Genomic DNA, 12,923 nt, shown 5'->3' on the forward strand with positions numbered 1-12,923 from the left:
TCTGCTTTTTCAGTTGTCTTGAGCTTTCCTTATCAACTGCCTCCCTTCAAAAATAAGTAGCAGATCCTTATCCACAACCTTTGTTTTGCAAATTGCTCATGGTTGAGCCTATTTAAAAGCCAAAACATGATTACTGGGGCAAGTGCTTTGCAAAACCAGAAGAGAAGCAAATCCATTGCATAGGGCTGCACGTAGTACCTGAGAACTGCTGATTTCTGCAAGGGCAGAAGCCAAACTCCAAGAGATGGTTCAGTGAAAATCAAAAGCCAGAAACAGCATTTTGGAACTTCTACTAATTGAGCTGCCCATCTAGTCTCCCTCAAACCACCACAAATGCTGATATTATCAAAAAGCTACATTTTAGGTAATTATTTACATTGCATTTATGTAATGTATGAATTGCAATTTCTTTTCATATTCGTAAAAATAAAACTCAGAGCACCTGTAGCTGGCAAAGAGCCCCCACACCCTTTGCTTGAGGAGCACTATGGGCTCTGCTCCAGTGGCACCAAAAAATGTTAATAAAAATGAAGAGCCATGCCCTACAGCCACAGGAAGATACCAGATTTGAAGAAGCTTTTCCAATATCAGAAAGAGGCATAACTTATGGTCCCTTCAGTGCATTCCACAGACTGCAATAACTCCAAATACCAAGATGCAGTGGGTGGGAAGGGCTCCAGCCCTCCCCAGCACCCCAGGAGCCAGAGGGGACATTACAGGCTGTGACCTCAGTGGGTACCATTTCTCCAGAGGCTGAGCACAACCTCCAGCCAAGGCAGCCAAGTCTGGGTACACACAGCTGCTGCACTTGGCTTGAGCAAACTTTGTTTACGACCCAAAGTGGTTTTAAAGTTTAATTTATGAAGTGCCTGGCAGAAGATGGGAGCAGTGAGTGGCAACACTCACACATCACCTGAAACACAGCACCAAGCCTGGAGACCCCAGTGAGGATTTCCAGGCAGGTCCAACCATCTTCCACTGGGTTTACTATTTACTAGTACAGCTCTGCAAGATAAAATTTAACTTCCCATGTGCAGAGATTAAGTTGCCATTAATTAAACATTCCAGCAAAATACCTACCACGACTAGAGACAGCTCAGAGAAGATCTTTGCTTGCCACAATGTATTTCAAGCAATCAAATCAAATCTTCTCCTTATAAACAATGGAAAAGCCAAGAACACAGGAAAAAAAGCTCAAGCAGCATTTCACAAGGCAGAATGACCAATTCTGATTAAATTTTCTCAAGACAACAAAGAACAGTAGCCCACAGAGTTGTAATAAGATTTAGCAATTACACACAAGGCAGGTAGCAGTAGGAAAATCATGGTATTGTTTGAGGCAAAGGGAAGAGAAACAGGAGAGATGAGAAGGGAAAAAAGAAACACGTAAAACAATGATGCCTAAACCAAAAAAAAAAAGGACCCCATTTACCTCTTTTCCATATTCAAAATGAACTGAAATTAAAAAACAACAAATTTAAACTGAGGAAATGAAATTCCACAGCATACCATGTGCATTGAGCCTCTGGGACATATTGCCACAGAGCAATGTGGGAGTAATTCAATAAAATATTGGAAGTAGATCTCCATAATAAGAACATCTGCAATTCCATTAACAGAGTGAAAGAGAACACACTGGAGATAAATTTTCCTCTAGCCAGGCATAAACAAACCAGGAACTAATGTGACCAGAGAGTTCTCTCCTGCACAGGCAGGTTATTCCACAGCTGGCTGCACTCGGGCTCTGGGGCTCCCCTGTGCCTGTGATAAGATGGGTGCCTGAGTAGGTGGGCTGTGATCCCAGCCAGTTTGGCAAGCTCTGCCTCTGTGGATAGAGATCACATTTCAGTTTTCAGCAGCTTATTGTGCAGCTTCTCAAAAAGAGAAACAACACTACCCCTTTTTTTTTTTTTTTTTTTTTTTTTTTTATTAAAAAGAGATTATCCTCTGTGACACAAAGAGAACAGATGAAATTTCATCCAAAGAAATACCTGTGCAGCAGTGAGTGACCCTGGAAGGCTCTTGGTGGAAACACAGCTATTTTGGAAAGTTCTCAGCGCCTGAAAAAAATGGGTTTACTGGGGAAATAAGTAAGATTTTTATCTGGAGGGGCTGCTACTGGAGAGCCCCACAGTTAACCCTAACAATGAGGATTCTCAGGAGCACCTTCCTGCACATTCACACTCCCATGTTTCAGGGTAAATGGGAGCCTGAGAAAGTTTAACAGTGACTAAAACTGCAGTAGGTGCTTCAGGAGAGGGCAGGGTCTGCCTCTCCTCAGGAGAAGAGGTGAGAGCACAGGAACCCACAGGCCCCGTGTGGGGCAGGAGCTGCTGGGGCTCAGGGGATGGGAGAGCATTCCCCCAACATTCCCACTGAGCACGAGAACTCACTGCCAGCTCTGTTTTCTGCACATCTGCCCCAACCTCAGCCCTGGAACATCTCAGCAGCTCCTCAGAGCTCCAACCCTCCTGCCCAGAGCCCCCAGCCAGCAGCAGGCTGTGCCCCCAGAGCACCCCACACACCCCAGAGGTGTCCGGGCACACATCCCTGAGGGAAATCCCGCATCCCTGAGGGACATCCCGCATCCCTGAGGGACATCCTGCATCCCTGAGGGACATCCCTGAGGGACATCCCTGAGGGACATCCCTGAGGGACATCCCGCATCCCTGAGGGACATCCCGCATCCCTGAGGGACATCCCGCATCCCTGAGGGACATCCTGCATCCCTGAGGGACATCCCGCATCCCTGAGGGACATCCTGCATCCCTGAGGGACATCCCTGAGGGACATCCCTGAGGGACATCCCTGAGGGACATCCCGCATCCCTGAGGGACATCCCGCATCCCTGAGGGAAATCCTGCATCCCTGAGGGACATCCCTGAGGGACATCCCTGAGGGACATCCCGCATCCCTGAGGGACATCCCGCATCCCTGAGGGAAATCCTGCATCCCTGAGGGACATCCCGCATCCCTGAGGGAAATCCTGCATCCCTGAGGGACATCCCGCATCCCTGAGGGACATCCCGCATCCCTGAGCTCTCCCAGAGCTGCGGGAAGGGGACACAGAGTCACCCTCTCCCTGCCTAGGCAAAAAAAGCCTTCACCTCCCCAAACCCCCTCCACAGCTCCCAGCAAGCTTTATCCAAGGACAGAAACCAGGGGGAGAGCTGACACCAAACTGAGAGCCAGGTTAAGCTGGAAGGACCCTACCTGCCTCTGCCAGGGTCTCCTGAGCACAGGGAACTGCTGCTCCGTCTCTTTGGAACTCCACAGGTTGAGCCAGGCTGTAGTTTCGACATTCCTTGCAACTTTCCACCAGCACACACATGATATGTTCAAACTTGAGTAACTCCTCCCTCCTCCCTCCCTCCGCACACACAGACAGGCCCAGGAGATGGCCCTGCCTCTATCATCCCGGTTCCTATAGCAACTCCTGACCCAGCAGATGGAAACAGAGCTGTTTTCTAGGCAAATCTGCCTTCTTGGATTCCTCTGCTCTTCCCTGCTGTTGGCCCCTCCTTGCTCCAGTGCTCTCCCTGGGGGCTGCTCCGCTGGCACCTGGCCCAGACTTTGCCTGGAGGAAGGCCAAGCTTTGAATTCATTTAGTAAAACCACAACATAAAGCAGCTCTCCTGCTCAGGAAGCAGGGCCTGTGTAGTCCCAGGGGCAGGCCAGGCACCGCAGAGCCAGCCTGCACCTTCTGCTTTAACGCAGCATCCTGGCAGGAACAGCTCCACTCCTCATCCTCATCCTTCCCCAGCAGGAACAGCTCCACTCCTCATCCTCATCCTTCCCCAGCAGGAACAGCTCCACTCCTCATCCTCATCCTTCCCCAGCAGGAACAGCTCCACTCCTCATCCTCATCCTTCCCCAGCCTGGGCTGTCCACAAGGAAAGGCAGAAAGAAACAGAGCTAGTCATTTATTAGCAAGTCTAGCCAACAGAATTATTATAGCAGAATATTATATTATTGTTATTATAACCAGGCACTTGTTAGACATTTGGATTTCTGCTTCCAAAGGCTTTCCTGGAAGAGGGAGAGCCCAGGGTTCTCCTGCATGTTCATCACAACATTTCACCCCATTGCTGCCCTCAGGTCAGGGCCCCACAGGAGTGGAGGTCACCAATGCCTGAGAACAGCCCTTCACACTCAGTGCCTTTTCTCTAAAAACACAGAAACTGAGGGAAAATAAAGAGCTCAAACCAGGCTGTGGCATTTCAGGGGAGGTGATTAGCAAGGGTGGCAGTCAGAATGTCATGAGCAGGTGGCTCCATGGTGACAGGATAAGCAGGACGGCAGCAGGACACCCAAACCTAGCACAGGGGCTACAAAACTGCTCTTGGGCTGCACAGCCCTGCAAAGCCCTTCCACCCCAGCACCTGTATTTTGTGTATCCCAAAGGAAAAAAGGAAGCAGACACGAAGCACACTGTGCCACTGCGAACTGGAAAACACAGCTGGGAGCTGCAACATGCAGTCAGATGCCACCTCACTCCCATTTTCCTCCCTGCCCCATCCCACCTCTGGTCTGAGAACAGAAAAATATTTTCTTTCTTCCCCCACGGTAATTCCTCCATGCATCAGTGAGCTAATCAGCCCAGAGGGATGGGATAGTCCCTAAGGCTCATAGATGGTTGGGACACGAGCAGCAGTAGGGTGGATGTGGGAAGACAGCAGATCCATTTCTGCCTGCTCCAAAAGGGTGTTACTCCTTCTGATAATGCCCTTCCCAAGGCACTCTCCTCCCAAAACAAGGATGCTTGCCCCGAGAACATAATGGTACATGGGAGCCAAGCTGGATACAGGCCCCTGGGGCAAACTGGGACCAAACAATTCCATTTGCAAGACACGGGGCAGATTGTGGCAGCAGGAAACGCTGGACATTCAGGAACAGGGAGTTCAGGAGTGGCATCAATAAAAGCATCAAAGCAGATGCATATCACACAAACAACATCAAGGGTCTAGAAGAAGCTCCCGATTTCCCTGTGGTGCTGGGAAGAGCGATGGCTCAACTCACAAACAGATCTGAGGAGCTCCTTTCCCTGGGGAAGGACATTGCTGTGGAGGCACAAAACACTGCTGGAAAACTGCTGACCTTGCAGTCAGACTCACTTGAGCAGCTCAGCACAGAAAAAGGCTCTCTGCTGGATGCCCTCTGAGATGTAACTTGATCCCACAGTACACATCCACTAATCAATCGAGGGATAAAGCAAAGCAGAAAACAGTCCTTTTTTTTTAATTTTTTTTTTTTTTTACTGGAATGAGCCCAAATATGCACAATAACAGATCCCACTCAGAGCTATTGCAAACTCAAGTACTTGGGAGAGTTTTGTGCCTCACATCACAGAGGGAGCATACTTCTGCAATAGCATCATTGCTTCTCAGATTGGGTATTTGAGAGACTTCCTAATGACCTCATAGCAGCACATGTGACCACTAAGTCATCTTCTCAAAGGACCAGGAATAACATCAACAGACCCTGTTTTGGTTGTGCACAGGACAGCTTTCCTCAGCACAAGCAGGTTCCTAAAGAGTGAGGGAGCAGGACCCAGCTCAGGCCAGAGCTGGCATCATGATTGTTTCTCCAACAGATTCTGTTTGGCCTTGGAAAATATCTGGCCAATTAACAGATGAAGACCCATTAGCACATACTAAATTCCACATATAAATTTAGACACCAAAGATTGTTTCTCCCAATGTAGGCCAAATTTGTATGGTTTAAGGCATCTATATGATAACGTGAATCCGAGAAGTATCCTAAAGGTGAACTCACAAAACACAAAATAATGACTTGAAAGGGTTTCCAGGTGTTTTATTTTTCCTCCCAGTGCTTAAAAATAACCTGCTATGCTGAGCAGCAAAGCAGGAATTAGGAATTTGTGGGTGATGAACTGGTGAGCTGATCACATTGGGATGGGGAAGTTGCCTTTTGCTGACCCCAAGCCATCCCCAGACAGGTGGCACTGGGAGAAATAAATGAGTGAACACCTGTGATTGTGTTAACACTGGGGTGAAAGCAACTGCACAAACAGCTCAAGACAGACTGATGGCCTCAAACACTTGAGGAGATCGCTCCTCTGTAGCCAGCACAAGGCTCCTGCAGAGGAAAAGTGACAAAATCCCACTGTGGAGATGTCAGGAGACTTGCACCAGCCAACTTCCCCAGCTGCCAACAGTGATATGGGAACACACATCCAAGCAAGAATAAGGAGCATCATGAAACAGCACCCAAGAGTTTCCTCCACCAGGTCTCTCCTGCAGCAGCATAACAGTTCCACAAAACCTCCTGTCCCTCCCCAGGGGCTCTGCTCCATGGGCCTTACACTCCTTGCCTCCCACCCAGCCCAGCTATGGCAAGACCTTATCCCAGGAAGGGGATCCTGTGAGCACCAAGATCTCCTGTCACACAGGACCAGGTCACACCTGCGTGGCCTTGGGCTACACACAGACACAGCTGAGGAGCACAGGACAGCCCCACTACGGAGGCTGGACCTGCACTATGTTAAAGCTTTTTATTCTTTCAGTAAGAGGTGGTGAAAGCCAGCTCCTGCCTTCACCTTTCCAGGAACTTTTGATGGAACACAGAAGCCTGTTGTAAAAGTGCTCTGTTTACACCCTGCAGCCCTGTCCTGTCTTTACCCAGTGTGAGTGTGTTCACTCCCACTACCCCATGAAACATCTGCTCAGCCCAGCTCTGCTGGAATCATCTCTCCACTGCAAAGAAATCCACTTCCAGCCATAAACCTGGGAAAAGAGGGAAGTGGGGCAGAGCTTGGCATGATGAAGAGGGCATGTTTGAGATGTGACATCTTCCAAGAAATATTGACAAACCATCTCCACGGATCAGGTACTGACTAGAGCTGCTCTGCAGGGTAACAGAAGGCTCAGAGCTGACAAGACAGAGCATGTGGTGATATTACAGATACCTGACATGGGACACACCCTTCCCAAGGGGTGCAAAACAAGGGCTGCAAGGGGAACACTTTCCTTCCACCACATTCGCCCCACCCCGTGCCAAGGAAGCTCTTCCTGCTCTGAAGGGAGATTGATCAGATGCCGCGGCGGTGGAAAGCCCGGAGCACCGCGACTTCTCCAGAAGCAGCCTTGAAAAAGGCTGGCCCGAAGCGCATGCGAGCAGCTTCGAGCAGTCGAGTGATTCTAGCTCAGCTCAGTAATAGTATAGTGATTTCAGCTCAGCTCAGCTCGGCAGCGGCGGCGGGCAGGCAACACAGGAAGCAGGGACGAGACAGCTGGTCCAGCGTTCCACCAAGGCACAAGCCTTTATTCAGGCAAAGCTTCGGCGAAGGGTGCTGGTAACAGCGAATCTCCCAAACAGAGGAAAACCCGGGATATTTATGGGGAAGGAGAGGGGCGGGGGGAAGCCCGAGATACCTGTATCGGGGTGGGACAGCAGGGGGGGAACACCAATGAAACACAACAGTTTAACATAGCTAACTCAAAGACCCCTGGGAGCAACATTGTGTCGCTCTTACAGAGAAGTATCTCCTCTCCAGGGGAGGGCCAGTATCTCGGGCCCAGCGGGCTCCTCCGCACCCACAACTCCCACTTCTTTATTTATTAAAAAGGCATCCCCTAGAGAGTTAGCTGATAGCTTCTTAAAACATGAAAACATACTTAGGAAGATAATAACAATCAAGAAAACCCAACAAATGTTCTTGAGAACGGAGGCAACCCGTCTCTCGAGTCCCCAGCTCACAAAAAGGTCTTCAAGCCACTGGGGCTCCTTTTCAGCCTGGAGTTTTTGGACTGCATGTTGGAGTCTCTGGATGCGGGCGTGGATGCCTTCACTGGGGCTGGAGAGGTTAAAGCAGCATAAACCATCTGATTCTTCACAGCCGTGTCCATGGGCCAGGAGCAGAAAGTCTATGGCAGCTCGGTTTTGTAGCGTAGCATGCCTAACAGTTTCTTCATCTGTCAGGAGGTCACTCAGGACAGAGGAGGTCCGGTTGGCCTGCTTACCAAGCCAACACTCCAGGTGAGAAGGCTCACCAAGGGCTTTAGCAGCAGCTGCCCACGGCAAAAATGCTGACATCACTATCTTCTTCGTGTAGGACCGATCTTTAATTTGGTTATCACATTTTTCATCTAATTGTGTGAGATCTTTCTTTTGGTGGGCCAATTCATTCTTTTTCAGCCAATCATTTATTAGAGTTGAATTTGGAGTGAGGATGGTAAGCTGTCCAAGCGTGCAAGGACCTCCCCGGAGTCGGGAAGGGATTCCTGCCCACACTCTATCCCCACAGATCAAGAACACTCCCCGGGGCAGCACTCTGGGATAGTGAGAGGAGGTGGATCGTGTGCTGCCGGTGTAATTGCACCATTTGGACTGACTGTAAATTTTACTGTTGGGAGTCACATTTTTCCTTGATTTAATTGCCTTTTGGTATTTCGAGGCAGGCCATGCATTGGCTACTGGGTGATAATTAAAATTTATGCAGTAGGCAGCTTTGGAGGATCCCAAAAGCTCTAATTCCTGGGGTTCCTCTGGTGCATGGGGCAAGATCTTTGTCCACTCATCCCAAGTGTCTACTGGGTTGGGTTCTTTCCCTGTGAAAGGATATTCATGGGGCTTTAAAGGAATCCCTACCAGGCAGGATGACAGAGGGTTGGTGGCGCTGCCCATGGACAAGCACATGTGGTCTTGTTGGAGTGTCTTTGCGAGGGTGATCCACACGTTCTCCTGGGGCTGTGCTACTAGCCAGGCATCCACAGCTGATGTTTTCAGGAGCATCCAGATAATCAGGGACATCAGGAACTCAAGGGTGGTTTTGCTCTCCATTTTCTACAACAGGACATAGAAGATTAGCTCTAATTTTTGGAGGGGGGGGAGCTATTTTCTTTCTCCCTTTCCTCTCCCGTCTCCCCCCTCTATAAAAAAAAAAAAAACAAAACAAAAACAAAAAACTAAACAATTATAAGCAAGGTTATTCTGTGTATTGGGGACACAAGACTCGACACCAGCAGCAGCAGAGGTGCACTTGGGTGTAAGCTGGCAATTTGGGCTAGGCAACAAGGGCAAGAAGGGGAAGGGGGAGGGAGTTAAGAAGACTTGTGTACTGTCACGGTGTCAGGCGTGACGTTGGCAGTCGTCTCGTTGCAGCTCTGGTAGCAGGACGGTTTGGCCTCTGTCTGGTTGTTGGTCTGGTGGCAGGTCGGTTCTGTGGACTCCGACGACGTCTCCGTTTCCAGGCTGCAGTGGGCTGCTGTTTTTCTGGACCTGTGTGGGTCTCAGGAGACTTTGAAAGTTCTGAATCTGGTGCAGGGTTTGTAGGGCCTAAGTAAGGTTTTACATTTTTCCCTGGGAGCCACTTAGGTCCTGATGGTGTGGACACACACGCATATCCTCTCCCCCAGGTAATCAGTGGGAAGGGTCCTGATGTCCGTTGTGATTCAGGATCCTTGATCAGCACCGGCGGCTTCTCTGTGAGTTTGGCATGAGTTGAGTTAGAGAAGTGCCGTATTACAGGGGGGTCAGGCTCTGTAGGTGAGCAATTTAGAAAGTTCATGACATATAGAGCCTTACAGAGCCTCTCAATGGGAGGAATGATTTCTGTTCCTCCCCGCTGGTGATCAAGGACTCTTTTTAGGTTTTGGTGGGTTCTCTCTACTATTGATTGCCCTGTAGGGGAATGAGGAATGCCCGTGGTGTGTTTCACCCCCCACTCATTGAAAAAGTCTCTTAGTTTGTGAGAGGTGTAAGCAGGTCCATTGTCTGTTTTAATTTGTTCTGGGACTCCCAAGGTAGCAAAAGCAAGGAGAAAATGTCGGATGGTGTGCTTGGCATTTTCTCCTGCATGGGCTGAGGCAAACACTGCACCAGAGAAGGTGTCTACGGAGACATGTACGTATTTGACTCTCCCGAAGGATGGGACATGAGTGACATCGGTTTGCCATATCTGGCAGCTGTTAAGTCCTCGGGGGTTAACCCCGGAGTTAACGACAGGTATTTGGAACGATTGGCAATTAGGACAGGTGGCAACTATTGCCCTAGCCTGGTCTCTGGGTAGTCTGAACATTCTCATCAGTGCAGGCACATTTTGGTGGAAGAACTGGTGGGACAATTTCGCTTGTGCAAAAATGTCAGGGACATTGGCTGCTCCAGCAGGCATGGCTAAGGCGTCTGCCCTCCTGTTTCCTTCGGCAATGGCACCTGGGAGGTCGGTGTGCGCCCTCACATGCATGACATAGTAAGGTTGCTTTCTGTGAGAGATAAGATATACTAATTCAGAAAGCAATTTGTATAAATTTGGGTTAGAGACTTCTTTCAGAAATGCATGTTCTGCTCTCATAGCTATTCCAGCTACATAAGCCGAATCAGTCACCAGGTTGAAAGGTTCTTGGAATTTCTCAAAAGCTCTGACAACGGCTGCTAATTCAGCAATCTGTGGTGATCCCTCGACCACTTGGACATCAGACTCCCATTTCTGTGTCCTGGGGTCCTTCCAAGTCATGACTGACTTGTGGGATTTCCCTGAGCCATCTGTGAAAACCGTCAGGGCCTGGAGCGGTGTTTTGCTCTGCAATGATTTGGGGACCAAATTAAATGTAGTTTTGAAAAGTCTGTGGCCAGGTGGGTGTATAGAGATTTGGCCTGAATAGCTATCGAGAGCGAACTGAAGGCTCTCATTGGTTTGGAGCAAAGGCTCCAAACTTCCAGTTGCCAATGGGAGGAAGATGCAGGTGAACTCACAGGCTGCAAGAGTGCGGAGACGGACTCTAGCTCTTTTAATGAGCTCAGCCATGATTTCTTGTGGAGTGGTGATAGTCTTAGTGGGCTGGTTATGTGTAAAGATCCACTCGATGATAAGGAGAGGATCCTTCAATGCAGTGTCCCATTGAAAGATGAGTGCGTGTAAGCGCGGGGCCTTACCCAGGATAACCAGCTGGAAGGGCAGGCTGGGCTCATACCGGTGGGCTTGCCGTGAAGACAGGGCCTCCTGGACCTTGGTGATGGATTCTCGAGCCTCTGGTGTGAGGGAGCGTGGTGAGTCGAGGGCCTCACTGCCACGGAGCAGGTTGAAGAGGGGTGCAAGGACTTCTGTTGTTACCCCAAGCAGAGGGCGTATCCAGTTGATGGACCCGCAGAGCTGATGCAAGTCCCGCAGGGTCTTGGGGTCATCTTTGATGGTCAGCTGCTGGGGCACGATGGTCCGCTCACGGATCTGGAGTCCTAGGTAGGTCCACGGGCAGGTGTGCTGGATCTTGTCCTCACGGATCTCAAATCCAGCGTCCTCGATCGTCTGGATAGTTTTTTGTAAAGTCCGGTGCAGATAGTCATCGTCAGCAGCACAAACCAGGATGTCATCCATGTAGTGGAGGATGACAGCATCTGGGAACAGGGTCCTCACAGGTGACAGGATGCGGGCCACGTACCATTGGCAGATGGTAGGAGAATTTTTCATCCCTTGAGGAAGGACTAGCCAATGGTATCTCTTTAAAGGTGCTTGTCTGTTTGGAGAGGGAACCGAGAATGCAAATCTGGGGGCGTCCCGGGGATGGAGGGGTATGTTGAAAAAACAGTCCTTTATGTCAATGACAGCCAGCTTCCAATCTCGGGGGAGCATTGAAGGGGAGGGCATGCCAGGCTGGAGGGGGCCCATGTCTTCAATAACATCATTGATTTTCCTGAGGTCCTGAAGGAGTCTCCACCTGTCCTTGCCTGGTTTGCGTAGGACAAAGACAGGGGAGTTCCAAGGGCTATTGGTTTCTGTAATGTGGCCCTTGGCAAGCTGCTCTTCTACGAGAGCTTCCAGTGCGCGCAGTTTGGTCTCAGATAGGGGCCACTGATCAACCCACACTGGATGGTGCTGTTTCCAGGTGAGTTGGGGGATGGTAGGCATAGCGCGCTCCTCAGTGACCCCCACTAAAAATCCCTGCTGGGAATCCTCAGAGAAGCTCCCCATTGGGACAGGAGATCCCGTCCCCAGAGGGTGATTGGTGCTCTCACCACAAATGGCCTGATGGTTGCCATTTGTCCCTCAGGTCCTTCGATGACAATATTCCGTTTGCTCCTCATGGAGGCTGTCATCCCTCCAATTCCTGAAATCATGCCTGCTACAGGCTGTAATTCCCAATTGTCTGGCCACTCGGAGCGAGCGATGATGGTAACATCTGCTCCAGTGTCTATCATTCCTGGGCGCTGAATCCTTTCCCCATAACAAAACATGCTACAGTCCACAATGGGTTTGCAGGAGCCCACAACCTGTGTCCACATAGCACTGGGGTTGAGGGGAACATGATCTGGGCAGTCACTAGGAAGTAAAAAGGCCTGTGCCACAGGAGTCTGTTCCTTTAAATAATAAGGAGGGTCTATGCAGGCCAAAGAGATGGAAATTTCATCTCCAGGGTATATAGTCTGGACTTCAGGAACAGTCTGAATTTGTCCTGGACAGTTAGTTGGATCTCCAAGTATTAAGATGTTAGAGGGACCACCTGGTGGTCCACGTTTCCCTGTGGGGACTTTGTAAACACAGTCACCTTTCATATGTAAAGAGAGTCTAGTTACCAGTTGACGCCAGGTTCCCATCTGAGGCGCTCCACCTGCTGGGCTTAAAATTGGGGCCCCCGTGGAGGCAGGATGGTGGGTTTGGCAGGAGGGGTGGAACGGTGCGGCATTTGATTTGGTGTCGAAGCGCGGGGCCGTCCCGCGCTCTGCTTGAAGTTTCCCGAATGCCAGTTCTGTCTGGGGAATCGTTGGTGGGCTGACGGTTGTATAGAATGTCTCTCTGGACAGTCTTTGAAAAAGTGTCCAGGCTCACCACAATTAAAACAACAATTTCCATTGGGGTTTGCAGCATAAGCTCCAGATATCGCCTCTGCCACTCCTTTAGCCACTGCAAGTGCCACTGTATTCTCACTTGAGGCAGAGGAGTGTTTGGTGCAGGCTTCAACCATCTGATC

The 12,923-nt window shown here is 49.9% G+C and overlaps 1 protein-coding gene across 3 annotated transcripts in view; it reads right to left on the reverse strand.

Annotated features, from left to right (window-relative positions):
• The window catches only part of LOC131586530 (discoidin domain-containing receptor 2-like), a 57,358-nt gene that overhangs the window by 30,083 nt on the left and 14,352 nt on the right, over nt 1-12,923 (reverse strand). The window contains exons 1-2 of one of the 3 annotated variants that reach the window (XM_058853474.1): nt 3,214-3,305; nt 1,992-2,060 (exon numbers count right to left, since the gene is read on the reverse strand). The exons of 1 other annotated variant lie outside the window; for it this stretch is intronic. The gene's annotated coding sequence lies outside the window, so the exon portion shown is untranslated. Of the gene's footprint in view, nt 1-1,991; nt 2,061-3,213; nt 3,359-12,923 lie in introns of those variants that run through there. One more of the 3 variants, XM_058853473.1, reaches the window with a different exon arrangement.

This window comes from Poecile atricapillus, chromosome 20 (assembly GCF_030490865.1).
Source record: "Poecile atricapillus isolate bPoeAtr1 chromosome 20, bPoeAtr1.hap1, whole genome shotgun sequence".
Taxonomy (NCBI): Eukaryota; Metazoa; Chordata; class Aves; order Passeriformes; family Paridae; genus Poecile; species Poecile atricapillus.